General features: G+C 33.7%; 1 pseudogene; it reads right to left on the bottom strand.

Moving 5' to 3' along the window:
- Positions 1 to 6,865: 6,865 nt before the first annotated feature.
- Positions 6,866 to 6,962, bottom strand: LOC138811614 (U6 spliceosomal RNA; annotated as a pseudogene).
- Between the last annotated feature and the right edge of the window lie 3,076 nt (positions 6,963 to 10,038).

Genomic DNA, 10,038 nt, shown 5'->3' with positions numbered 1-10,038 from the left:
TAGGTTAAGTACATTGAAAATTCAGAAATAAAAGACATGAGAAATTTGCAAACAAGTTTTAAATAATAAACATTTTGAAATATGTGTCCTTTTATTTAGACAAAAGATTGATGTTACTGGTGTTTTAACTCAAGATTTAGAATATGATAATCAGGTGCACTATATCTTGCTAGGGATGACTATATCTCTAATCATTTCACTCTGGAAATTTTATGATAAGGTCTCATACTTTCTCAGTCTCTCCTGAATTACAAACCCTATTTATACTTACCATTGTAGTTAGAAAAATGGAAAGCACAAATCACTATGCCCAGCTCAAACATTTTTTTTTAATTCAAGTAAAATATTTCCAAATAATGACCAGGTAATAAAGCCTTTTTAAATAAAGTATGTGCTTCTTGAAAATACACTATTTGTTAAATGGGCAAATATGTTTAGAACTAAAGAAAATAAATTTATTTAAATTCACCAACCATAGAAAATTTAAGAAAATAATTTTTAAATATTCACATGTTAACTATTTTGAAAGCAAACTATATGTCTGAATAATTTACATGTGTTAAAATTATGCAAAACTAAATTAACTAATCTTACAACTCTGAAAAAAGAATTACCCTAAAGAAACAATAGAAAATAATTAAGTTCAAAATTTGAAATTTACAAAATAAAATGAAGTGTACTCTATAGTTGACTTAAGTACCTGTAAACCCTCTGTATATCAATTTTATAATAAAAATGCATGAACAAAGAAAGAATAGTACCCATTGGTCAATAGCGACAGGAAAAATGTCAGTAGGTTTTTTTTTTGAGTGTGCAAAAAAATCAGTGGAAGAGATAACAATGTTTCTTCCATAATAAATGTACTCATTACCTTACTTATGTAACTGTATCCCTTCTGTACATTACCTTTACAATAAAATTAAATTGAAATTAAAAATATACTAAATAACATACCAATTAAGAATTCGTAGAGAGCATGGAAGGTGGCTCAGTGGTGGAGCGCTTGCCTTGCATGCTTGAGGCACTGGGTTCGATTCCTCAGCAAACATAAACAGAAAAAAGAACTGGAAGTGGTGCTGTGGCTCAAGTGGTCAAGTGCTAGCCTTGAACTAGCCTTGAGGAACAGCGCCCAGGCCCAGAGTTCAGGTTCCATGACAGGAACCCCCCTAAAACAAAACGTAATTACTAGAAGCCATTGGTTAAAAACTTTTTAGAAAACTACCCTAAGTACCCAAGTAATATAATTTGATGATGCTATCTAAATACTTCAACTTCAGCAGAGAAGCCAAAAGTTTAAAAACTGTTACAAAGTAAAGTAATAAATCAGAATATATTACTATTAATAATAATCATAAGATGAATTTATAGTGGTAGTCAAATTTGTAAGAAATGAGGCAATTTGCCATTCGTTTGCACTTAATAAGTGAGAAAGAATTTTCTAGGTCTTTTAAAATATATAATAAGTTTAATGAAGAAACTATTCTGTCACATCATATGATAATCAGAAGAAGCTGATATTAGAACAAAGAGCAGATTGTACTGTTTTGGATGTTAATGTATATACTTATTTTGGTTGTGGGAAATTGTGTTCAAATTGGGGTATTGTTTTTGTTAGACTGGTGTCATATCAGTGGTTAATTTTAGTATAGAGGTTCCCTGTCCACAAGAACATGCACCTGATCTGTCTTTTTAGCCTTCCCATTATCAATGGCATACGAATTGCACACCACCTTGTCTAGCTTCCTACCTTGACTGGCTTGGATTCTGTAGTCCTTCCAATCTTAACCTGTGGATAGTGCAGGATGTTGGAAATGATCCAATGCACCCAGCTATAGATTGAGAAGGAAGTCCACTAAACTTTCTCTTCTCAAGCCTCCTCAGTAGTTAAGAGCTCAGATGGGAGCCCCTGGTACCAAGCAGTAAGAGTATTTCTTAAAGCAACTAGACATATCTATGACTTACGCATGTGAACACCTCAGGACAAGAATAAAAGAGCAGTGAAGCACAGAGGACAGGACCAATTTAAACTAGCTACTTGGAGGCTGAATAAGCTTAGCTAGCTACTCTGGAGGCTGAGATATGAAGACCACTATTCAAAGCCAGTCCAATCATGAAAATAAATGCGATTATCTCCAAAAAATACAGAAGTGGAACAATGGCTCAAGTGGTAAATCAATATCCTAGGTCACAGAAGCATAGAGATGATGAATGAATGAGCACTTGCACATGCGTGTGCGTGTATACATGTGCATGTGTACACAAACACACACACACACAAACATAAGTATTGCAATGCGAAGTTCTTTTTTTACCTTGCAGTACTCTATTTCCCTGTAATAGTTTAAAAATTAACAAAATCAGCTAAGCACCTATTTACCTACAACTCCTCATGTTTCTCTAAAGTCAACTCTCTTTTTGGAAACATGATTTATTTGACCCAAATGTAAACTATTCAGGAGTTTAATTCTTCGCCCTCAATTCTGTAGAATTAGATGATTGTTTAGCTTCATCCTAGCAATATAATTTGAGAAATCCTACATCAAGCAACGTATTTCTTTCACTAGAAGGGAAACCTCTTTCAAACAATTAATAATAGGTTTTCCTTCTTCTTGCTAGCATCTGTAGTTTTATTATCTTCATATATTTCATGATCTGTCTGTGTATGACAAAGATTGCTGTGAAAATGAAAAGACCCTTCGCAGCACTTATCATTTATATACCATTCATAGAGATGAAGGTGTTTAAATATTACTCAAATTGCTTTGGAATAAATCATGTTCAGATTGACTATCGTGAAAAATAAGGATTGGTTTCTCAGCACATTAGGTAAGAACTTGATTGAAAGAAACCAGAAAAGTGAGGAACAACTCAATACATACATTCAAATGAAAAAAAACAACACAAGAAAACAAATTAATTCAGTACTCAAAAACCTGCAGAAAATGACCTGACTTAAAAAAAAACATCAGCTATGACAAACTTATGAAAATTCTGACTACATTTGAGTCTACTCTTGTGAGGATAGAGGTTAAAGCCCAGACTGGACAGAAAGATCTTTACACAATGACATGTACCTGTTATTCTAAATTCCAGGAAGAATAACATAACGTGGACTGAGCCCAAGATCAGTATCTGAAAAATAATCAGGATAATTTAGGGCTGGAGACATGACAAAGTGGTAAGAACACCCATTTAGGGGGCACAAGACACTCAATTCAAACTCTAATATTATGGGTTTTAAAGTAAAAAGCTATGATTTTAAATAAGTGGAATAATTGTAAGATTTGAGTATTTGAGTGGAAAAATGCATGAGAGAGATAGAATATACCCATGGTACAATGCTTTCAACTTAAGTGAAAATGTTTTGTGGTACTTCAGACAAAATAGAGTTACCTTGCAAATGAGCATGGTTGTGCATTTGGGTGATGGAATTACTTTACTTACACAGGTGTAAATTGAATAGATTTTATTTGGGTAGATTGTACTTCTTGAACTAAGAACCTGGATGATGTCCCTGAGATTTTTCTCGCAAAGCTACAATTTTACTACTTTGAGCCACAGTTCCAATTCTGATTTTCTTTTGGTTGTTTGGTGATAAGAGGCTCCTGGACATTCCTGCCCAGGATGGCTTCAAACCATGATAATCAGATCTCAGCCTCCCGAGCAACCAGGATGCCAGGCAATAGCCGCCGATATTTTTCATAATTTTGTAAATTGTACAGTTCTTGAAATTATTCATTATCATTATAACCTGTGTAATATATGTGTGTTTGTATATATCAATGCATACAGATAGAAATACTTTAACATATTTTTGTATCTACAGTAGATTTATGAAATCATCCATTATAAAATAAAATGTAAACTAAAATTAATGAGGAGCAAAACAAAGGAAATTATCACATGTCTTGTTGGTGAATGGAATACGAATTGCGAAAATCACTTTGGGAAAACCATCTCTACGTTAACAAAATGGATAAGAGCTATTAATTCCAATCCATCTATTTGCCCATATTGTGCAACCTCACACATAAGTGTCAAAATCAAACCACACTTTTAGCCTTTGTTTTTAACTCACCTGTTACAAATTATGGGTTAGATGAAGTAACCAAATAAAGATTATAATAATATTATGTGAGGCTATGAATTAGAGCTGAAAATGATTTTAAATGTGATAATAGCTAATTAAATTGCATACTTCTTACTTTTACTCTGTCATGTCCCTCATTCTCACATTAGGAAAATACATAGAAGGTTCTCACTAAATTATATGTACATTTATGATATAATGTATTGAAAGAATATGGGCACAGTGTGGTTTTAGTTTATTGAGACCTGTAGGGGAAGTGTGTTTTTGAAGACTTGCAATACATTGGGATGAGGATGAAGGGAAGGATGTGCTTATTCTGGAAAACTGGCTAGAGGATTGTTGCCATAATGGTAGTGATGAATTCTTCCAAAAGGTTACAGTAAAATCACTGTCACAACCATGTTCATTGCTCCACTATTCATCGTAGCAAAGTTACGGAAACAGCCCAGATGCCCTTTGGAGGAGTGATGGTTGGAGAAAGTGTGGCACATATACACAATTGGATTGCACCTATCCATTTTGAAGACTGTTACATTATTTGAAACGAAATGGATAGATCTAAAAATATATTAATGAGCTAAGTCAGAGCCAGACAAACAAAGAACCCATATGTCTCATATTTGGAAGCTAGAACTTTATACAAGTTTACACAAAAATATTAACCAAAGCATGATATTTGCAGAGGAGTATTTCAAAAGTGTATTTTCTTATAAAATTGAACTTTTAATCCAACAAAATATATGTCAGGAAACTATCACTTGGAAGGTGTGAGGGGAAGTCAAAAGGAAGGAATAAAGAGAGTTATGGAAGAAGAGAGTGAAAGTATATTATTCAATGCAGATAGTATGAAACTAGAAAAAATTAAAGTGGGGTGAGGTTTGAAAGGATGTGGAAAAGTTATATAAAGATCCATTATACTTAAAAAAACTGATTTGTTGAATGGAAATTCCATTGTCCAAGTATTTAAGATAATAAGAATATAATTAAAAACAATGGAGACATCTGATCTTAAATTCTATTTCCATCTCTTTTAAAAAATGAAATTGTTTGCTCTATAAATTGATCAGAGGGATGAATTTCTTGGCTAGCTATATCATTGCACATCTGTCTCTTCCTCTCTCCCCTTTCATGGTTCTCATAGGTAATATGATTGCTTCATAATTATCCTAATTTATTTTGCTTTTATATTTTTGGTTGCATCATTTAACTTTCTGCTCAGCCATTTCCCAAATAATTTACATGGAAGGCATTATTTCCTATTTTCTCATTCCTAAAATAAGCTGCACATGAAGACACCACTGGTCCTCATTTTCAGTCTGTACCTTTGAATACGGAGGAAAATCTTTCCTCTGCTCTCTATCAATTCCCTACTCTCCAGTTAGAATAATTTAGAATAGTAAAAATGAATAAAGAGAAAATAAAAATAAATAATAGTGAAAAAAACAGATGCCAAAAATTCACCGGATATTTCTGACCAGTTCATCGAATGTGAACTATTGGGGAAATACATGGACACCTCATACTCACTGGCACTCAAAGTCTCTGGCTAGACAATTCTGATGAAGATGATTAACAAGATGAAAAAGTGAGAAATGGTATCAATTGCAAGAGAAAAATGGAATAGGATCCAAGCAAATTTCTTCTTTGGACTGCTGAAAATAATCGCCTTACTACAGTGCAGAGACTACTTTCCAAAAAGGCCACTCATGTGAATACTAGTGATGACGATGAGTACACCCCTCTTCATCGAGAAGCATTCAGTGGACACTTAGACATTGTCCATTAGTTGGGGGCTCAAGGTAGATATTCATGTAATAATTGTGAATGGCTGGACACCCCTGCACAGTACTTATACATGGAATAATAACAGAGTGGCTTCTTTATTTCAACATGATGCAGATACCAATGGCCAGACTAAAGGCCCCTTGACCCCCTTGCATTTTGCTGCTGGGAATAGAAATAGCAAAGTTATGCTAGATCTCCTTCTGTTGAACCATTATATCAAACCTGGTCTGAAGCAAAACTTGGAAGAAACTTCATTTGATATTGCCAAAAGAATAAGTATATATCACTACCTCTTTGATGTTGTGGAAAGCTGTACAAATTGTTCTCCTAAGTCCTAATGGTGTGGGTAAATTTCTTAAATTTCAAAATTGCCAGTTCATCCTATGTGTCCATACAAAATATTTTCACAATACAAAGCAACAGCAATATCTTACTTTAAACATTCATGAATTCCATGTTATTCTTCCAAGTGAATTGCCTGACTTTGATGTCAATATACATTCAAGTTGTTTGTATACATCTATAATTATTTCTGTAGCGTTTGTGATTTTTTAATAAGAAATATTTTTAACTTATCTGTTGAAATGAGTAGTAGAGAAACTAAAGATATTTCTGGTGCTTGTCTGAAAAAAGTATATTTTAAAATATTTAGTATTCTGTTTGTATAATATCCATCATCTAGTTCATTCTCTCCTACATATAATACTTTGAATTCGACATTGTTTTATAATATATAGGTTCATTAATGTGTCCTTTCAGATTGCATTCCATATAGAAAAGGTTTAAGATTCCTTTAATTCCTACGTCCTTATAGAATTTTATTTATTTGGGATAAAATGAAAATGTTATTTAATTTCAAAACTTTTATAAAGGTTATGCAATGTAAAGGCCTTTATAAAAAGGTGAAGATTGAATGGTGTAAAACTAACTTTTATTCCTATGAATTACATGTATAATTACACTTGTATATTTGTAATCAACTGTTTAGTAACTGTTTTTCATTTCTTCACAAATTTTCATATCATCCTTGTGCAAGAGCCATGTTAATCTCTGTATTGTAATTTGGGTAAATGTGCTGCTGAAGCATGTAGTGTCCTGTAAATTTAAGTAATTAATGATGCAATCTTAAGACAGGCATATATCCTTGGTTGCCTATTTGTAACAAGGAAACCTTATTGTTTCCTAAATTGCTATTCATCTTGTTTCTGTAAAATTGTGTTTATGATGGAAAAAACTTACATTGATAGGTCCACCTGTATCCATATTTTAAAAAATTTTTCCCTTCCCCTCCACAAATTATACCAACATCAAATACAGTGAAAACAGGGGTTATACCATGCGGGAGGGACATACAAAGTAACAAAGAAATAATCTTATAAATATGTTAGAAATAATTACAGGAAAGGAAAAAATTTGAATTCTTATTTTCGGGTTCATTTCACCTAACATCAACTTATCTAACAATTTCTGCGTGTCTCAGACATACACTAGTAATTGCTAATAAGGGAACCCATGGGACCTATGTTACTTTGGGCCTGGCTTACTTCACTTAATATAATTTTTTCCAAGTTTTCCATTTCCTAACAAATGGGGCAATATCATTCTTTCAGATAGAGACATAGAATTCCATTGTATATATATACCACATTTTCTTGATCCATTCATCTACTGAGGGGCATCTGGGTTGGCTCCATATAGCTATGGTAAAGCTGCAATAAATATATTTGTGCTGGTAGCTTTTTTATGGTCTAGTTTGTGATCATTTGGGTAAATGCCCAAAAGTGGGATTGCTCGATCATAGGGAAGCTCTATGTGGAGTCTTTGGAGGAACCTCCATACTACTTTCCAAAGTGGTTGAACAAGAATACACTCCCACTAACCATGCATTAAGGTTCCCTTTTGTCCACATCCCCTCCAGCATCTGTTGTTATTAGAGTTCTTGATTATAGCCATTCTAACTTGGGTGAGGTGATATATTAATGTTGATTGATTTGCATTTCTTTTATGGCTAGGGACGTTGAGCATTTCTGCATGCGTTTATTGGTCATCCTCCTTTCCTCTTCAGAGAAGTTTCTCTTTATGTCTTTAGCCCACTTATTTATTGGGCAGTATTTTCTTTGAGTATTTGTGTTGGGGATTTATTTTTTTGATTTCCAGATCTGTTTTAGATATGAAACCCTTGTCGGTTGTATGGCTAGTGAAGATCATCTCCGATTCCGTGGGCTTTCTAGTGATCTTGCTAGCTATGTCCTTTGCCATGCAGAAACTCTGCAATTGCATGCAATCCCATTTGTCCAAACTTTCTTTCATTTGTTTTGCTTCTGGGTTTCTTTTCAGAAAATTTCAGCCTTTGTCAAGGAGACATAGGCTTTCTAGGTAATGTTTAAAGAATATTTGCTTTGACTCCGAGGTCTTTGATTCATTTGGAGTTGATTCTGGTACAGCGTGATATATAAGGATCTAGCCTTAATTTTCAACAAGTGATTAACCAATTTTGCTAGTACCATTTTCTGATCAGCCTGTCTCTCCTCAATTTTATCTTTTTAGACCTTTATCGAATATTAGATGATTATGGGTCTGTAGGTTCATTTCTGGGTTTTCAATTCTAGTCCATTGTTCCTGAGGTCTTTTCTTGTGCCAGTACAAAAGTGTTTAAATTACTATGGCTTTGTAGTAGAGTTTGAAATTTGGTATTGATATTCCTCCAACACCGTTCTTTCTGTTAAGGATCGCTTTTTGCAATTGGGGGTCTTTTGTTGTTCCATATGAATTTTTGGATTGCCTCTTCTATTTCCTTGAAGAAGGCGGTAGGAATATTGATAGGTATGGCATTGAACTTGTAGATAGTCTTGGGAAATATTGCCATTTCACAATGTTCATCCTTCCTATCGAGGAGCATGGGAGGTTTTGCCACTTTCTAAGTTCTATTTTGATTTCCTTTTTCAGATTTTTTAAAGTTTTCATCATAGAAGTCCTTTACTTCTTTGGTTAAGTTAATTCCTAGGTATTTTATTTTTGTGGGGCTATTACAAATGGAAAACCTTTCTTGATTTGAGCCACGCTTTTCTAATTGTTGGCATATAGAAAAGCCATTGATTTTTGAGGGTTAATTTTATACCCTTCTATTTTGCCCACGTTTTGAATTAGCTTGAGTAATTTGGGAGTGGAGTCCGTGGGATTCCTTAAGTAGAAGATTATGTCATCTGCAAAGAGGGAGTATTTTACTTCTTCTTTCCCTATTTGCATCCCTTTTATGTTGGCATATTGTCTTATTTCTGTAGCTAGGTATTCTAAACTAAATTGAAGAGAAGTTGAGAGTGGACATCCTTGTCTCATTTCTGTGTTAAGAGGAAATGGCTGTAGTTTTTCACCATTAATTATAATGCTGACTGTAGGTTTTCCATATACAGCTTTTATTGTATTGAGGAATGTTCCATAGATACCTAATTTTTCCAGAACCCTTATCATAAAGGGGTTTTGGATAGGGTCCAATGCTTTTTCTGCAGCTGTTGAGATAACCATGTGGTTTTAATCCTTGCTCTTGTTGATATGATAAATTATATTAATTGATTTGTGTACATTGAACCAGGTTTGCATCCCTGAAATGAATCCTGTATGATAGTGGTGTATGATTTTTTGGATGAAGTGTTGAATTCGATTGGCCAAAATTTTGTTGAAAATTTTGTATCAATGTTCATCAAAGAAATAGGTCTATAGTTCTCTTTCTTTCATGATTCCTTGCTTGGTATTGGGATGAAGGTTATGATGGCTTCATGGAATGAGTTTGGTAGTGAACTTTCTCTTTCAATTTCATTGAAGAATTAGAGGAGTATTGGTGTGAGCTCTGTTTTGAAGGTCTTGTACAATTCTGCTGTAAAATCCATCTGGTCCTGGGATTTTCTTAGATGGGAGGTCTCTTATTGCTGTGTCTATTTCAACGCTTGATATGGGCTCCTTAAGATGTTTTAACCCATCTTGTTTTAGTATTTGCATGTTGATAATTGCTAGCAAAAGTTCCATTTCTGCCAATTTTCAAACTTATTAGCATAAAGGTTTGAAAATATTCCCTTAAAATGTTCAGAATCTTGGTTGTTTCCGTGGTGATGTTTCCATTCTCATCTCTGACTTTATTTATTTGGGTGTGTTCCTTCATTTTCTGATAA

Source organism: Dipodomys merriami, unplaced genomic scaffold, assembly GCF_024711535.1.
Source record: "Dipodomys merriami isolate MVZ:Mamm:240054 unplaced genomic scaffold, mDipMer1.0.p SCAF_54, whole genome shotgun sequence".
NCBI lineage: Eukaryota > Metazoa > Chordata > Mammalia > Rodentia > Heteromyidae > Dipodomys > Dipodomys merriami.
This window is presented reverse-complemented; position numbering and strand designations above follow the sequence as displayed.